Genomic DNA, 18,984 nt, shown 5'->3' with positions numbered 1-18,984 from the left:
CGAAGGGTCTGTTTCCATGCTGTACATCTCTATGACTCTATAAAAAGTTACCAAATGGCAGGATATTAGGATCCCTACTAACTGGATAATTGTTTTACTCTCAGTTCTTCTATAATGCGATGGTTGCATTCTTGTGCAGTCCCATGTAATAGAAAAATCACACTTTAGAAATAGCGCCTCAAAGTGTTGGCGCTGTAATCACATTACAGCCAACACACATTTTAAAAGTTCGCACTGTCGAAACAGCATCCCCAATTCGTCAATTGCATTACAGAGAATTTGCTTTGACAAATCACACGTTATAACAGAACGACCTTTACTAGCTCTCTATGTTTAAGAAAAGTGTTTTTAATACAACGCCTCACATTAACTTTGTGACTCGGATAAAATTACCTAATTGCTGTTTATTTTATGTTTTCCTAATTACAGTACTTTGACTGGTATTTGTACCTCAGTCATTCAAAAGTTACTTGATTATTCAAAGATTATTTTAAATTACTATGACCAATGCACCTAATTTTGGATACTGCCCTAACTTTGATGCATTTTTTATGTAATTACTTTCTCAAGTATTAAACCCACTTGTGCAAAATGAAGTGCTGTTAAAGTTGCTCATTGTCTGGATTATTTGTGATGCTGAAAGCAATAACATCTGTACATTACAATTTGTCACAGACAATTGGAATAGTTATAAAAGGACAAGAGCAGGGGATTAGAAAGAAAAGGTAAAACTTAAAAAGTGACTTAGGTGGAGAGGAATGGCAAATCTTGGAATAGAATGCCACCTACTGCAGTTTAAGATTCTTCAAACTTTAGTTAGGGAAGTAGCTGGAGACCAAAAATTATACAAGACAAAATACCAGAGAAGTGTAAATCAACCAACAATGAATAGCAATCATTAATATGAATCCATAACTTAAACTGAACCAATGGTATAATCAATGGTCTTCTCTCAATCATCATTTCTTTATATTTGACATTTGGTAAGATCTATCTCAGCACCTCAATGCTTTTGAAGAAAAATCAATTATTTGCATTTAGGTTTGTTCATTATCTTTAGCTACACTGAAATTTTCATTGCTGCTGCAACATCAGTTAGGTCAATGTATTAATGTGGATATGGAGCTACATATAGACTGGAATGGCTTATGACACCAGTTTTCCCTCCCTAATGGATAATATTGAATCATATGGAATTTATCACAATCCAACTCACTGTCAGTTTCATGACATGAGTTTTTATTGAATTGAATGTATATGTGCAAGGTATTATTTGACCTACATTTCTGGATTATTGACCCAAATTCTATTTATTAGCCCATTTATGTAATTGTTATATAAGATAATTGCCATGAGGGGTTAACTGTTGGCAATTGTGAGGTCCTGCCCACTAGTGTATTTGTGATTGCCTCTTGGTGCAGTCTGCTCCAGTCTGCAGTTAGACTCTAAAGTCTGTAGCATATAGCGTAGACCTAGCTATGGTCTCATATACGATATGGTATTACTTACCTTATATTGGAGTTATCTAATCTTCCTCTACTGTAACTTGCTATATTACTACCAGGAAATATATGTATTTTGTTAATTAAGACCATGCCTCTTCTACCATTACTTCCATGTGATCAGCCTTAAGCATGTAGTAATAAATGTAAATGGAGATAAGTACGAGAACAGGGTTTTGGGAGGTAGATTTTTACCAAAGAAGATACAAAGATGCTTTTTAAGTGTATTAGTGGCAAGAGAATACCCTGGAAAACATAGGCCCCATTAGGGACAAAGTGACAATATCTGTCTGAATGTGGAAGACAAAGCTGAGGTTTTAAATACGTGCTTTGCATCTGTATTCACTGTAGAGAAGGAAGATGCAGGTACAGAAAATCAGAAAGGGGACCTGTGGTATCCTTGAATGAATTAACATTGAGAGAGCTGAGCTATTAGCTGTTATAAGAGACTTGAAAATATATACGCCCCCAGGCTAAGATGAGATGTATCCCAGGCTGCTATGGGAGGCAAGGCAGGAGATTGAAGGAGCAGTGACATTAATGTTTGAATCAGATGTACCAGAGAATGTGTGGACTGCTGACGTAGTACAATTATTCAACAAGGGTAGTAAGAATAAATCAGGAAACTACAGACCAGTGAGTATAACATCTGTCATTGGGCAAATATTGGAAAGATATCTGAGAGTCAAAATTAATCAACATTTGAAGAAGCAAGGATTAATGAAGGATAGTCAATATGTCGGGTAGAGATCATTTCTAACAAATTTAGTTTGATTTTTCAAGGAGGTGACTGGGTGCGTAGTTGAGGAGGGTGCCGTTGATATTGTCTACATAGACTTCAGTAAGGCTTTTGACAAGGTGTGGTACCCTAATTAAGATGATAAAAGCAATAGGATCTAGGGGAATTTGGCAAATTGGATCCAAAATTAGCTTGGTGGTAGGATGCAGGTGATGGTCAAAAGGTGTATTTGCTGAAAAATGTGTTGCTGGAAAAGTGCAGCAGGTCAGGCAGCATCCAAGGAGCAGGAGAATCGATGTTTCGGGCATTGGCCCTTCTTCCTGAAGGCTTGACCTGCTGCGCTTTTCCAGCAGCACATTTTTCAGCTCTGACCTCCAGCATCTGCAGTCCTCACTTTCTCCTTTTTTTAAAGTTGTATTTGCCACTGGAAAATTATGGCGACCCGGGGTGCAAGTGAGTACATTTTGTATGGAAGGACTCTAAGAAGCACAGAAGATCGAGGGATCTTGGTGTGCATTTCCATAAATCTTTGAAATCAGCAGGACAGGGAGATAAGGTGGCAAAGAAGTCTGTACTAGTATATTTGGCATTGAATGCAAGAACAAGGAGGTAGGCTGGGGTTGTTCTCCTTAGATTAAAGAAGGCTAAGAGACATCTGATTGAGGTGCACAAAGATCTGAAGGGCATAGATAAAGTAGATAAGGAGAAATCTCTCCCCTTAGCAGAGGGCACAGTTTTAACGTAAGGAGTTTAGAGGGAACTTGAGGAAAGATTTTTTTTCACCACATCTTCATCCATCCTTATGATGAACACTTAGCTCTGCTTTACATCAAAGGCCAATTACAGGTATCTCTTACAATAATAAGCACTATACTACCAAATGTAGAATCAATGTTATGACAGTATTGATCACATGTCCTTGCTTCAAGAATCCATGAAACAACAAACACAGATTTACAGGATTGAGAGAGTTCTCCTCCATGGTATACCACTGGGAGATGCTAATGCTAGTTGTAGCACATCTGAGACACACATGTTACCAGTGAGGCTCAAACATTTGCAGATGATTGCACAGATGCCAGTGGGGTGGCTCCTTCTTGAAAATTGTTATAATTTCTTCAAGGCTTCCTTTGTAGGAAGGCTGTTTTAAATAAAGTTGAAAAATTTTAACCAGGCTTCTGGGAGGTCCAGACCACAGCCTTGTCCTGGAACACTATTTAAGGCCCACAAACACCAGTGATCATGAAGGTGCGCCTAATTTGCCCAGATATACTGAAGTGGATGGTACAGCACCAGTGAAAACCGTTAGACAAATATCAGGCCTTCATATTATGACTGGGTTAGTATTGTTTCTTCGAGTACTTCGAGGTAAGATTTTTTCTTATTCACTCATGGAATGGGGGCATCACTGGCTGGGTCAACATTTACTGTCCATTTCTCATCATCTTTGAAAAGGTGATGTGTGCTGCCTTACAGTCAAAGAATCATAGAGTCATACAGCATAGAAACAGGCTCTTTGGCCCACCATGTCTAAGCTAACCTACAAACACTAAACCACACTAATCATAGTTGCCTGTACTTGGTCCCTAGATCACTGTCCCCTACTATGCCCCAACATTTTAAATATTCATCCAGATGCAGCTCAAATATTGCAAGAGGACTTCTCTCCCCCACACTCTCAGGCAGCATATTCCATTATTCTACCACCCTCTGGGTGAAAATGCTCTCTCATATGTTCTCTAAACCATTCACTCCTCAACTTAAACTTTTGACATCTGCTCTTAGACACATCAGCTATGGAGAAGAGATTCTCACAATCAACTCTGTCTATGCCCTCAAAATTTTGTACTCCTCAAACAGATCCACCGTCAGGCTCCTCTGCTCCAAGGAAAACAAATCCAGCCTATACAGTCTCTCCTCATAACTGAGACTTTCCATCCCAGGCAACATCCTGGTGAATCTGCTCTGCACCCTCTCCAATACAATCATGTCCTTCCGATAGTGTGGTGACCACAACAGCACACAGAATTCCATCTGTGGCCTAACCAATATTTTATAAAGTTGTAACAAGACTTCCTGGCTCCTACATTGTGCGTCCTGGCTAATGAAGGCAAGTCTGTATACCTGGGCTGACACCTTCAGCGTTATGTGGACTTATACACCAAGGTCCCTTTGTTGCTCAGTACTGTCTGGAGACCTACCATTCATTGCGCATATCATTCCCTTCTTAGTCTTCCCAAAATGGATCACCTCACAATTATTGGGATTAAATTTCATCTGTCATTTCTTTGCTGGGTTTACCAGCTGATCAATATCAGACTGGAGACTGAGATCATCTGCCTCACTATCAATTTTCATGGCATCTGTGAAATTACTAAATATACCTTCTACATTCACATCCAAGTCATTAGTGTACGTAACAAACACTGAACTCTGTGTGCATCACTAGTTAAAGGCTTCCAATCATAAAATCGACACTTCATCAATACCCTTTGTCTCCTATTTATGAGCCAGTTTTCGATCAATCTTGCCAACTTGCCTTGAATCTCATGGGCTCTTAGCCTTTTGGACCAGCTGTCCATGTGGTCTTGCCAAAGGTCTTACTGAGTCCAAGTAAACTACGTCAACTGCACTACTTTCATCAATACATTTAGTCATATTTTCAATAAAATTCAATTAAAGTCTTCACAGGATCTCCCTCTAACAAATCCCTCAGAACTTTTTCCAATAATTTCCCTAACACTGACGTCAAACAAACTAGTCTAGAACCACCTGGCTCATCCCTGCTATCCTTCTTGAACAAACGAACCATATTAGATATCCTCTAGTCATCTGGCACTTTGCATGTAGTCAACAAAGTATTCAGTATATCCTCCAGGAACCCAACAATCCTTTCCCTTGACTTCGGAGTACAGCAGGAGTCGAACAGATCAAACCTAGGGATGAACAGCAGCAGTAGAGCTTCTGGATAAATACCTGAGGAGCAGGGCCCAGATTGAGCTAATTCAGAACAACATCACGACCGGAACAGAGTGGAGTGAACCTGAACACAGAGGCACAGCGCCTGAGGTGACTTCTGGTGATAATAGGGACTTAGGGCAAGAGAATTGGCTACTTAAGAACCAGGTTTCAGGACTGAGTGAATAATAAGGAGAGGAAGATAGAATGTGAAGTCCTTATTTTTGTTGTTTGTAGTTTGTTAAGAATTGAGAGAAAGAGAAAGAGAAAGAGAAAGAGAAATCAGCTTTGGTGAGTTTGGGCAACATTGAGTAATTTGTTCCTCATTTATTGTCTGTAGTTGATAAGGTCACTTATCAACTTATTGTCTATAGTTGATAATGGCAGGAGAACTCAGCTGTGTACAATACTCCTCTTACTATATGTGGGAAATTGGGAACATTTCCAGAAAAAAAAACATCGGGTCACCACCAGGAAGACGAGTAAGTATGGACAGGCAGTCGGGGGACTATCCCCTCTCAAACTGACATAACCGAGAGGGAATGGTCTCTTGGGGAAAGCAGCAGCAGACAAGTTTGTGATGCCATAATTGGCTCTGCTCCAAAGCAAGGCAGGAAAAAAACTGGGACAACTTTAGTGATTGGGGACTCGACTGTAAAGGGAACAGACAGGCAGTTCTGTTGGCAGCAAATAAAACTCTGAAATGGTACATTGTCTTCCTGAAGCCACGGTCAGAGATGTCTCAGAAAAGCTGCCGGGCATTCTGAAGGGGTTGGTGAACAGCCAGAAGTCATCGTACATGTCAGTACCTGCAACATTGATAACAAAAAAAGAAATGAGGTCATGCAGCAGGAATTTAGGCAGTAAGGTAACAGAATAAAGGAGAAGACTACTCAGCTTGCAATCACTGGATTACTTCCAGTGCCAAGTGCTACTAAATATAGGAATAGGAAGATAGGTCAGATGAACATTTGGTTAAAGGGATGATGTGGGGGTGGTGGAGGGTGGGGGGCTGGGGCTTTAGATTTTTCGATCATTGGCACAATTTCTGTAGTAGGTGGGACCTGTACAAACTGCATGAGTTGAATGTGAATCGGAATGGGTAACAATATCTTTGTGCTGTTGGCGAGGTTTTAAACTGATCTAGCAGGGGTAGAGGTAGAGAGTAGATGTAAAGTCGGGTACGAAGTGCAATCGGAGAGAGAAGGAATGTTAGGACAGTTCAGTATGAAGTGAGGGCACGGGCAGGATTAGGCAAAGGAGAGATCTAGAAAACTAAATTGTTTCTATTTTAATGCAAAGAGCTTGACTGGTAAGGTGAGTGAACTTAGAGCATCAATCAGCACATGGGAATATGATACTGTTGCAATTACTGAGACTTGACTGGAGGGAGGACACGATTGGCAGCTCAACATTTCAAGGTATAGAAGTTTCAGGTGCACTAGGAGTGCAATGTAAGAGAGGTTTGGGAACGGCATTATAGACAAGGAAACCATCACTACAATAATGAGTGAGGATACCCTAGCAGGCTTTTCAAATGAGGCCATTTGGGGAGAGCTCAGAAATAAAAAATTATCTTGCTGGAATTATACCACAGGCCTCCCAACAGTCAAAGGGAGATATATATAAGCAGATATGTGAACAGATATCACAGAAAGGTGTGAGAGAAATGGGGTTATAGTTGTAGATGACTTCAATTTTATTAGCATTCGCTGGGATCACCCTAGTGTGAAAGGATTAATTGGGGTGGATTTTTTAAAGTGCATTCCATAGAGCTTTTTGTGCCAGCATGTGGATAATTCTACTAGAGGTGGGCCAGTGCTAGACCTAATCCTAGAGAATGAAGTGCTCAAGTGGTTGAAGTCACAGTGGGTGAGCATTTTGAGGATAGTGACCATAACTATAAGTTTTAAAGTCATTATGGAAATTAATAAGAATAGTGAAGAAGTGTCTAAGGTTGGGAGAAGTCAGACTTTAATATCATTAGGTAGGATCTGGCAAACATAAACTGGGAGCAGCCACTTGCAGGTATACCTACATTTGGAAAGTTATTTTAAATGTAGGTTAGTGAGAATTCAGATCCAGCTTAAGGGCAGGGCAGTAAATCCAGGGGACCTGAATGTCAAGGGATATCAAGGATTTGCCTTCTTGAAGCACTACAGTCCATGAGCTGGATGTAGACCCACAATGACATGAGGGGTGAAGTTCCAGGGTTTTAACCCAGCCACATACAGGTACAGCAATATTTTCAAGTCAGGACAGTGAATGGCTTGGAGGGGAACTTCAGGATGGTAATGTTCCCATTTTTTTTGCTTCCTTTGTCCTTCTAGATGGTATTAGTCAGGAATTTGAAAGGTGTTTGATGAATTGTTGCTGTGCATCCCGACATTGATGGTGAAGTAAGTGCATGTTTGTGTGCCAATCAAGTGGGCTACTTTGTCCTGGGTGGTGTTAAGATTCTTGAGTGTAGTTGGAGAGTAATTCATCCAGGAAAATGGGGAATATTCCATCATGTACCTGATTTAAGCCTTGGCAAATACGAATAGTCTTTGGAGAATTATTGCTCCAGGATTCCTAACTTTTCACCTGCTGTGGTAGCCACAGTATTTGGACAGCTAATGCAGTTCAGTTTCTGTTTAATAGTAATCCTCAGGATGTTGATAGTGAGGTATTCAGAGAAGGCAATACAATTGAACTTGCGTTTGTGTGATGCCAGTGTGTGACAACCTGACCCTGGGTGTGGTTCTCCAATTCTTTATTGATCCAGATGGGATCGACCCAAACTGTTAAGCCCTCAGGAGAGAAGGGATGAATTGGCTCTCCTTTATTCACCCACAGACTTGGCTGGTTGCAACAAGGTTAAGTTAAAAAGGATCCTGCATGTGTATTTTTCTCCCAGACAACATGAAATAATGTTTTAAATATGTCAGTTTCAACAGGCTCCCATGAATTAACAAAGAATGAGATTATTAAATACCAAACACCAGAATAATTAGTAACACAACACACCTGCATACACTTTAAAGTAAAAGGTGAGGAAAGATAAAAGTTATAAATACACATAAAGATCAGTTTTTGAATTGTTCATGAAGAGCAGAAAGTTGAATGTTGCAGACTTTGTAGTGAAGATTATCAGTTACATTAATGTTGCTGGTTGGGCAGTTAGTTTCATGATCTTTAGTCCTGCAGGTTGGTTGAGATTCTGTAGTTCTCATTACTTTCGACCATGATCGGATTCTAGCATTCAGACTGAGAAAGAGTCTTTTGATTGTCCAGTTTGCCTTTTGTCTGGGGTGAGTCAGCTCAGTTGGCTAGATGGACGGTTTGCAATGATAAGTGACCCTCCCCTTGCAGCCCACGCCCCCACAACAGCATGGGTTCAATTCCCACACCAGTTTGAGATTATCATGAAGGACTCTCCTTCTCAGACTCTCCCCTTGCCTGAGGGATGGTGACCGTCAGGTTAAACCACCACCAGTCATCTGTCTCTAACAAGGTAACAACTCTATGGTCTGGTAAGACTATGGCAACTTTATCTTTATTGCAGTATTTTGCTTTTGCCATAATGTTCTGGTGCATCATCCTATTAACATGTCAGGCCTGCAAAGCCATGTGCAGACAATGGATGGCTTCATGTACAACTGGAAATCTACTAGCTTGGCAAAGCTTTGTGATCATTCATCTTTTGCTCTGGTTAGAGAGAAGACAGTGAAGCCCTCTTTCCAGCCATGGGATCTCTGTCATCTACCTTATGCAATGATGGGTAAACATCACCAGTACACCTACATCCTGGAAGGGGATTAGTGGTGCTGGAAGAGCACAGCAGTTCAGGCAGCATCCAATGAGCAGCGAAATCAACGTTTCGGGCAAAAGCCCTTCATCAGGAATAAAGGCAGTGAGCCTGAAGCATGGAGAGATAAGCTAGAGGAGGGTGGGGGTGGGGAGAGAGTAGCATAGAGTACAATGGGCGAGTGGGGGAGGAGATGAAGGTGATAGGTCAAGGAGGAGAGGGTGGAGTGGATAGGTGGAAAAGAAGATAGGCAGGTCGAACAAGTCAAGGAGACAGTAACTGAGCTGGAAGTTTGAAACTAGGATGAGGTGGGGGAAGGGGAAATGAGGAAGCTGTTGAAGTCCACATTGATGCCCTGGGGTTGAAGTGTTCCGAGGCGGAAGATGAGGCGTTCTTCCTCCAGGCGTCTGGTGGTGAGGGAGCGGCGGTGAAGGAGGCCCAGGACCTCCATGTCCTCGGCAGAGTTGGAGGGGGAGTTGAAATGTTGGGCCACGGGGCAGTTTGGTTGATTGGTGCGGGTGTCTCGGAGATGTTCCTTAAAGCGCTCTGCTAGGAGGCGCCCAGTCTCCCCAATGTAGAGGAGACCACATCGGGAGCAACGGATACAATAATTGATATTGGTGGATGTGCAGGTGAAACTTTGATGGATGTGGAAGGCTCCTTTAGGGCCTTGGATAGAGGTGAGGGAGGAGGTGTGGGCACAGGTTTTACAGTTCCTGCGGTGGCAGGGGAAAGTGCCAGAATGGGAGGGTGGGTCGTAGGGGGGTGTGGACCTGACCTGGTAGTCACGGAGGGAACGGTCTTTGCTGAAGGCAGAAAGGGGTGGGGAGGGAAATATGTCCCTGGTGTTGGGGTCTTTTTGGAGGTGGCGGAAATGTCGGTGGATGATTTGGTTGATGCGAAGGTTTGTAGGGTGGAAGGTGAGCACCAGGGGCGTTCTGTCCTTGTTACGGTTGGAGGGGTGGGGTCTGAGGGCGGAGGTGCGGGATGTGGACGAGATGCGTTGGAGGGCATCTTTAACCACGTGGGAAGGGAAATTGCGGTCTCTAAAGAAGGAGGCCATCTGGTGTGTCCTATGGTGGAACTGGTCCTCCTGGGAGCAGATACAGCGGAGGCGGAGAAATTGGGAATACGGGATGGCATTTTTGCAAGAGATAGGGTGGGAAGAGGTGTAATCCAGGTAGCTATGGGAGTCGGTGGGTTTGTAAAAAATGTCAGTGTCAAGTCGGTCGTCACTAATGGAGATGGAGAGGTCCAGAAAGGGAAGCGAGGTGTCAGAGATAGTCCAGGTAAATTTAAGGTCAGGGTGGAATGTGTTGGTGAAGTTGATGAATTGCTCAACCTCCTCGCGGGAGCATGAGGTGGCGCCAATGCAGTCATCAATGTAGCGGAGGAAGAGGTGGGGAGTGGTGCCGGTGTAATTATGGAAGATCAACTGTTCTACATAGCCAACAAAGAGACAGGCATAGCTGGGGCCCATACGTGTGCCCATGGCTACGCCTTTGGTCTGGAGGAAGTGGGAGGATTCAAAGGAGAAATTGTTAAGGGTGAGGACCAGTTCGGCCAAACGAATGAGAGTGTCAGTGGAAGGGTACTGTTGGAGACGTCTGGAGAGGAAAAAACGGAGGGCTTGGACGCCCTGGTCATGGCGAATGGAGGTGTAGAGGGATTGGATATCCATGGTGAAGATAAGGCGTTGGGGGCCGGGGAAACGGAAGTCTTGGAGGAGGTGGAGGGCGTGGGTGGTGTCTCGAACGTATGTGGGGAGTTCCTGGACTAGGGGGGATAGGACAGTGTCAAGGTAGGTAGAGATGAGTTCAGTGGGGCAGGAGCATGCTGAGACAATGGGTCGGCCAGGGTGGTCAGGCTTGAGGTAGAACCGTGCAGTGCGGGGTTCCCGGACTATGAGGTTGGAAGCTGTGGGTGGGAGATCTCCTGAGGCGATGAGGTTCTGTATGGTCTGGGAGATGATGGTTTGGTGATGGGGGGTGGGGTCATTGTCGAGGGAGCAGTAGGAAGAGGTGTCCTCGAGTTGGCGTTTGGCTTCAGCGGTGTAGAGGTCAGTGCGCCAGACTACCACTGCGCCCCCTTTATCCGCTGGCTTGATGGTGAGGTTGGGATTGGAGCAGAGGGATTAGAGGGCTGCGCGTTGTGAGGGTGAGAGGTTGGAGTGGGGGAGGGGGGACGACAGGTTGAGGCGGTTAATGTCCCGGCAGCAGTTGGAAATGAAGAGGTCGAGGGCAGGTAATAGGCCAGCGCGGGGTGTCCAGGTGGATGCAGTGTGTTGGAGGTGGGCGAAGGGGTCCTCGGAAGGTGGGCGGGAGTCCTGATTGTGAAAGTAAGCTCGGAGGCGGAGGCGACGGATGAATTGCTCGATGTTACGTTGTGTATTAAATTCATTGATGCGTGGACGGAGGGGGATGAAGGTGAGTCCTTTGCTGAGGACTGATCGTTCGTCCTCAGTGAGTGGGAGGTCTGGAGGGATGGTGAAAACTCGACAGGGCCGGGAGCTGGGATCTGGTGCGGGTGTGGAGCTGGGAGTGGGGTCGGAGCCAGTACCTGAAGTGGGTGTGATGGTGGGGGGAATGGGGGTGGAGGCATGAGCTGGGGTAATTTTGCCCTCGGGGTTCTGGGGTGTGGGGATAGTGACAGTGGGGTCTGTGGGGGGCGTGTCAGCAGAATGCAGGTGAGTGGCGCTGGTGGAGGCGGAAGTGGTGGTGATCATGGCAGTAGGGGAAGTCACTGAGCGTGTGGCATCAGCGATGATGTGAGGGGCGGAAGTGGCTGTGGGAGTGGCCATGATGTGGGCGGAAGTGACATCATCACTCAGCGTGGGGGTCGTAGCTGCGTCAGCCGCATGGCTAATGGCGTTTCCGAGGCCAGGGGAATCTTCTGGAATGTTTGAGGAGCGCTGGTTATGGAGGTGGGTGGATAAAAGTTTGTTGTACTTACAGTTTTTGATGTTTGAGATGGAATTGAAATACTGTTTGTTGAGAGTATGAATTCTCCTGAGGATGTAGTACAGAGTGGGTCCTTTGCAATTCTGAGAGAGTGTGACCCTCAGCTGAGGCAGGGCTGACTGGAGAGAGGTTAGGTGACGGCGCATTGCTGCAAGCGTGGAGCGGAGGATCTTGAAGGAGAACTGTTGCTGGTGTTTTTGAATCTGTAGTCTGTACTGTTTGTCCTGTTCAGGTCCGAACTCTGCTGGTTTAAAGGTGGTCTGGAGTCCGTGTGGGATGAGTTGGTTACGGAGGCATGCACTGAGGAAGCAAATGTGGCTGTGGTACCGAGTTTGTTTCACAACATGGTTGAAGAGCTTCAGAGCAGAGGAAATGACCTGGGAGTTGCAGTGGGAGAGGGACTCCCTGAGATTCTTGTAGAGAGAGGAGGAAAACTTCTTCAAGGCAGGCATCCTTGCAAGAGGATTCGCAGTAGGGTTAAAATCAACAAGGTAAAAACAATGACTGCAGATGCTCACTGCTCGTTGGATGCTGCCTGAACTGCTGTGCTCTTCCAGCACCACTAATCCAGTATTTGGTTTTCAGCATCTGCAGTCATTGTTTTTACCTTACATCCTGGAAGGGTCCACTGGAGTAGAAATTGAGATCCTCATGGTTGGAACAGTTCAGTGACCATCCCCTTGGTGAAACATTATTATTTCAGACATAATGGAGGTGGAGGCAGGAGAAAAGCACCTTGAGGATCTTGGCAATTATCATATTTTACAGAGAGCGCTCCTCCTCCTTTCTCTAGGCACAGCTTACCCTTTTTGCTGCCAATGTTCCATCTCCAAGCCACACTGAGGTCCAAGAAGAACTAGAACTATGCTGCCAATCTTGTTAGAAGGGAAACGCAATAAAATTTCAAAATGAATTGGCCATGTTTGCTGAACCAATTGTTCATATTTAATAGACAAATAAGTTAAGGAACAGTAGATTTTTTTTTCATTTTCATACAGCAGGAGTGCAGATATGAAATTAAGACATTCATAGAGTCATAGAAATATACAGTGCAGAAACAGATATCCTAAATTAATCTAGTCCCATTTGCCAGCATTTAGCCCATATCCCTTCCTATTCATATACCCATCCAGATGCCTTTTAAATGTTGTAATTGTACCAGTCTCCATCACTTCTTCTGGCAGCTTATTCCATACACGCAGCACCCTCTATGTTAAAATATTGCCCTTTAGATCCTTTTTAAATCTTTCCTCTCTCACCTTAAACCTATGCCCTCTGGTTTGGATTCTTCCAACCCAGAGAAAAGATCTTGTCTACTTATCCTATCCAAGCCCCTTATGATTTTATAAACCTCTACAAGGTCAGCCCTCAGTCTCCGACACTTCAGGGAAAACAGGCCCAGTTCATTCAGCCTGTCCATATCACCCAAACCGTCCAACCCTGGCAACATCCATGTAATTTTCTTTCTAAACCCTTTCACTTTTCACAATATCCTTCCTAAAGCATCATTAAATACTCTAATAATCACTTATCTAAGCTATATTTTCCTTCTCCACTCTTCTCACTGTGGATATGGTTCTTGCTGAACAAATCATTATTTCACCAGGGATAGTCCCCCAATGAAGTCTCTAATATTTCAACCACTTGGTCATTTCCTGTTGCAGGTCTAGCTGGGTGACTGATCAACACCAACCATAATATCTAAATATAATAATAATCACTTCAGAGCCCAATGTAAGCATTACTCCCCCTTCATAGCAAATAAAAAAGCCTCATCCAAACAATAAGATCAGCTTAGGACATTTGGTTAGTGGCTTTAAGTGTAAAATATTGAACATTTAGTTTTATTTTAATGGCTTCATTCGACTTCTCAGAGATGTAGTTGTGAATCTACACTCTAGTAGACATGTGATATGCAAGCTGGTGTCATAATCAAGAGATTGATACAACCAGTCAATTCATTCTTCAAACATTGGGACTTCTTCCTGAGAATTAGCATGACTTTGGTATATTGACCTCTGAAGTATGGCCCCATTGTGCTCACCCTGTACCATTCTGACAGCCTTTCCTCAAAAGTCAAATAGAATAGAATAGAATCATTCGTTTGACATCTGTCAACTTGTTAATTTTGCTCCTGAAAGAGAAATTCTATGACAGTGAACTGCAAAGTAAATTTTATTGACTTTCTCTCACAGAATCAGGATTTTCACTTTCTGGTGCACCTCAATCCTTAGCAGCAGGCAAAAACAAAGACCTAAACGTGTGTCTTTCTTTTCAGGCACTAAAATTATGACGAGAAGAACCTTTTCTCCTCACAGCAACATGCCTGTGACCTGGAGCTGCAGCTGTTTGACCTTGTAGACGGCTTCAATAAATCCAAGTATCAGATGACAGATCACATTTGTGCAAAAGAATTGGTTGCAAATAAAAGGAGGTCTTAGTTCAGTTGAACCCTTTCATAGTGAAATCCTGTTTGTCACAATAAAATGTGCAATACCAGCAGTTTCACGCAATGGGGGCTAGTAATTGAAAGTTACTGATGGGTTAGATTCTTGAAACCAAGAAAACATCAATGTCGTTTACAGTAAGTAGTCAGTTCAGCTGGAAATTGCTGCATGTTCATTGTTCATCTAAAAATGCTGAGCTTAAGAGATTGTTTCAGTTTTTTTGTTTCTTCAGGCAATGAGACTAATCTAAAACTGACTGCTCACTTCATAAAAAAGGATTACAATCTGGAGACAGTTGCCGACAACTTCATGCCAACAAACATTTTTTTAAAAAAGCATAATAATAATTAAGAGACTTATCTAGAGTACAGTCCCAAGAGGCACCAGTTCCCCTAGTTCTGTGGGATACATTCCACAGTTAAACAATAGAAGTTTAGATTTTACCTGTATACCTGTAAACTGTTCAGTGGATTTTTAGCACAGGAGTGTAACTTTGTTTAGCTACATTACAATACAGTGCTGGGGACTGAATTTATTTTGTTCAATGTTGATAACGCTTTGTTTTTCAGTAAAGAAAATACAGCTGTTCTCAAGAAATCTTTAAAACAAAAGATCAGAAAAATCAGGATGGTGTGAAGCCTTTAGATATGAGTAATTATACAGCATTCCATTTAGAAGGAGACAGGCATGATTACAGAGTAACATGCAGACAGCTGTTGAGTCTGTGCTCCAACTAAGGAGGCTATGTTCCAATGAATAGTTCCAACTGGGAATTAAGGCATCCAAAAATAGGGGTGCAATTTCTTTCCAAAAAGAGACTATCACAACAAGTGCAGATATTGATGTAAAAGGTTTTCACCTCAGTGTCCTCAGTACAGGCCTATCAGAGTTGGAATAATTTATACCTTCACATGGATGCGTGGGTGTTCATCTGACAGAGCAAAGCATGTGCTCATTGGTAAACAATTGCAGTCAATTTGAAGCATTTAGGAGTGCAACATGGTATATGGAGACAAGTTGAATTTTGCAGCACTCTGTGATTTTCAAGTCAATCTGTTTTGTAAAAATGCTTTGACAAAATTTGCAAAGAAAGGTCAGTTTTGAAAACAAAATATGCCTGTTATACAACAATTCCAATTTTGCCCATTGGAATCAAGCTGAACAATTACAAACACTGCTATGGCTTTTCCGTAAACTTGATTTTAATTATACGACAGATGTGGGTGAAGAGGTACAAAGGAACGATGAAGTTAAAGGAAATCCAATGTTGAAGGGCAAACAGTCTTTCAAAAGTCAAATGGCTTCATCATGTGCTGAAATATTCAGTATGGTCAGCTTCAGTCTCAGGTGTGCAGTGGGTGGCACAGCCATGATATGAGAACTTATGCTTCTCAGGACAGGATCAGGTCTGACAGGATCAAACTAGTTGTGGTGTCAAAAAAAGTGATGCATTTTGCCAGCATGGGAAAGCAGGAGATCAGGGATGCTCCTTCAAAACTCTGTGCCTAGAGTAAACATCAGTGAAGCCTCTTCTGGAGTACTATGTTCAACTCTGATGAAGGGCTTATGCCCAAAACGTCTACTCTCCTGCTCCTCAGATGCTGTGATTTTCCAGTGTCACACATGTCGATTATGTTCAGTCTGGTTGTCTTGTTATTGGAAGGATATTATTAAGCTGGAGAGGGTTCAGAAGGGATTTACCAATGTTGCTGGGTATGGAAGGTTTCAGTTCTAAAGAAAGGCTGGACAGGCTGGGTCTTTTTTCACTGGAGTTTGACAGGTGACTTTGTAGAGGTTTATAAAATCATAAAGTGTATAGATTGGTTTAATGGTAGGTGTCTTTTCCATTAGAGGGGGATTTTCAAGACTGGGGGCACATTTTTAAGGTGAGAGGAGAGGGATTTAAAAAAGGCAAGAGGAGAAATATTTTTTACACAGAGGGTGGTTCACATGTGGAATGCACTTCCTGAGAAAGTGGTAGATGTGTGCTCAGTTACATCATTTAAAAGACACTTAGGCAAATACATGAATAGGAAGATTTTGGAGATATTTGGGCCAGGAGCAGGCAGATGGGACTAGTTTAGTTTCGGTTAATATTCAGCATGGATTGGTTGGACCGAAGAGTCTATTTCTGTTCTGTATGACTCTATGACTGTATGAAATGGGAGATGGTAGCTTAGGTTGGGGTATATACCATAGCCAGCAGTGGGTTGGACTCCATTTTTAATGGGGCAAGGTGAAAGTATTTTATTTCCTTCATGCTGTTGCTGAGACAACTTTCACACAAGCCACAGAGTGGTCACTGAGCAATAGGGTTCCACTTGTGTATCCAATAAAAGCCACGCTGAACATGAAATGTAGCAAAAGAGATGATCAATATTCAGAAACAAAGTTCTTTTTTTTGAAGGAGCCCTACCATCAACTGCAGTGCTGATGCCCAGGATCTTCGTGACCTAGTACATACCCCACAATCTCAACCTCAATCTCGAGAGTCATCAGTCATGTGGCAACTAGCTGAGGAACAACTACAGGAGCAGAAAAAGATCAATAGGATGTCCAACTAATGTAGCTCCTTTCTGCTCAAGTGATCCATGAATGCTCATCCAATTGCTCTTCAGTAACTTGTGATCTCAATTCACTCATGATTTATCAATCGTCCTACATCTTAACATTCCTCTATTACTGATAATCACAACATCCATCACCGTGTGGTCCAATGATGGGAAGCACCATCTTCTACATGAGAGGAGGTCAGCTACATGTCTCTCCAACTAGGTAGGTCTTACTGTCTTCATTTACGAACCTATCACCTCATCCTCAGATGGAAAGAAGGGTGTCCATGAACGTGGTGCAATGTGTCCTGGGTGAATAGTTGGCCATGTATACAATCTTAGAGAGATGAATACAAGTTTAGCAGTGATGCCAACTTTTGAGGGTAAGGTGAAGCTATGACTGTTAGGTTTTAGTCACAGGTTGTTGGTGTATGACTAACGGAGCTGTGGTTCATCAAACAGTGTGTGATTTTACTGACATAACTGCTGGGATATAGAATTTTAAGATGCATTCGATGACCTTGACGATATACATGAGGTTCAATTTTTTGCAGCAGTTGTTACAAATATGAAGCCTATAAGATTGAATATATAAACATTTGAATTGGCCGTGATGTGAAGGTGCAGGTGTTGGACTAGGGTGAACAAAATCAGAAGTCACACAACACCAGGTTATCGTCCAATGGGTTTATTTGAAATCACAAGCTTTCGGAGCACTGCTCCTTTGTCAGGTGAAGTGATTACTACTGATTTCAAGTAAACCTGGTGGATTATAACCTGGTATCATGTGGCATTTGAAGTTGGAGCAGGATTAGCCATTTGTTGCATCTATCATGCCCTGTCATTCAGTAAAATCAGAGTTGATCTGTAGTAGCCTCAATGTGCACATTCCAGCTTATCCTCAATAATCATTTGACTCCTTCTTGGTCAATACTCTACCTACTTCTGTCCTAAAAGCATTCAATGTCCCATCTCTGCCACTGTTTATGGAGCAATGTTGCAAAGTCTCTGTCTTTGTTCATCGAAGATAAAAAAATGTCCTGCTTCTTAAGTGAGAGATCCCTCACTTATAAATTGTGTCCCTTAGTTCTAGTCTTGCCCACAAATGGAAAACATCTTGCTCTGTGACTTTTATGACTTTAATTTAGCTTTCAATTAAGGAATGAAGGAAGTTATCCACCTTGTTCTGAAATCTACTCAACTTCAAACCTGGAATGATAGTCTAATGTATAACCATCCTGTCTTTTTAATTCCAAGATATAAGGGAGTTGGAGTTCAGAGGATAGTTAAAAGCATTTCTAATTGAATACAGGGATGATATGATTCACATTGCTATTGAGATGGACTTAGAAAGAGCAAGTGTACAATTGGAGCCATCGTAAGATTGGGTCACGGGTTTTGTGAACAAATATCACTAAGCCTCATGAACGAGATCAGTCTACACGAATCTGAGAGAGAGAGAGAGAGAGAGCAGAGAGATGGAGTCAGAAAGTATCTGTTATTCACCATGCAGGAGAGTGCTCAGTCTTGAACAAGTTCATGAGGGTTTACACAAAGCTGGAAGGTTCTCCTAACTTTGCTAAAGGGAAAGATCCCCAATTCTTCCCGGACCATGAAAATCATTCTGGGGAGTAGTCATTATCTGACTGTTAAAGGAAAAAGTAGCTGAGAATAGCTTGTGATTTGTTCCTGCAGCATGAAACACAGCTGTGCCATAGGGATTCTGAGTGATTGTAACTGTTAAATAGGATCTTTTCTGTAGTTTGGAACATAAGGTGCCCACAGATGTAATTACTTTTAGTGTGTTTGTTCCAGTAAAATTTGAACACATGATCATTTCAGTCATTCACTGGAAATTTGAATTTCTTTTCAAAACAGATCAGTCTCTATAAGAGTGTATCTCACAAAATGCATCCAGTCCTCAGCTGTACTTTATTAAACTCCACACCTATGTGGTCACACACCCTTCTCAATATTTGTCCAGATGGGATTTTGGTTAGATGTGAATTTATATTACTACTCCCTCCACCTCCTGT

At 42.7% G+C, this 18,984-nt stretch overlaps 1 protein-coding gene across 2 annotated transcripts in view; it reads left to right on the top strand.

Moving 5' to 3' along the window:
- The window catches only part of LOC140480647 (leucine-rich repeat and death domain-containing protein 1-like), a 258,495-nt gene that overhangs the window by 113,184 nt on the left and 126,327 nt on the right, over nucleotides 1-18,984 (top strand). For both annotated transcript variants that reach the window (XR_011961358.1, XR_011961359.1), the window contains exons 1-2: nucleotides 14,418-14,533; nucleotides 16,804-17,171. The gene's annotated coding sequence lies outside the window, so the exon portion shown is untranslated. Of the gene's footprint in view, nucleotides 14,534-16,803; nucleotides 17,172-18,984 lie in introns of those variants that run through there.

The sequence above is a fragment of the Chiloscyllium punctatum genome, chromosome 8, assembly GCF_047496795.1.
Source record: "Chiloscyllium punctatum isolate Juve2018m chromosome 8, sChiPun1.3, whole genome shotgun sequence".
Taxonomy (NCBI): domain Eukaryota; kingdom Metazoa; phylum Chordata; class Chondrichthyes; order Orectolobiformes; family Hemiscylliidae; genus Chiloscyllium; species Chiloscyllium punctatum.
This window is presented reverse-complemented; position numbering and strand designations above follow the sequence as displayed.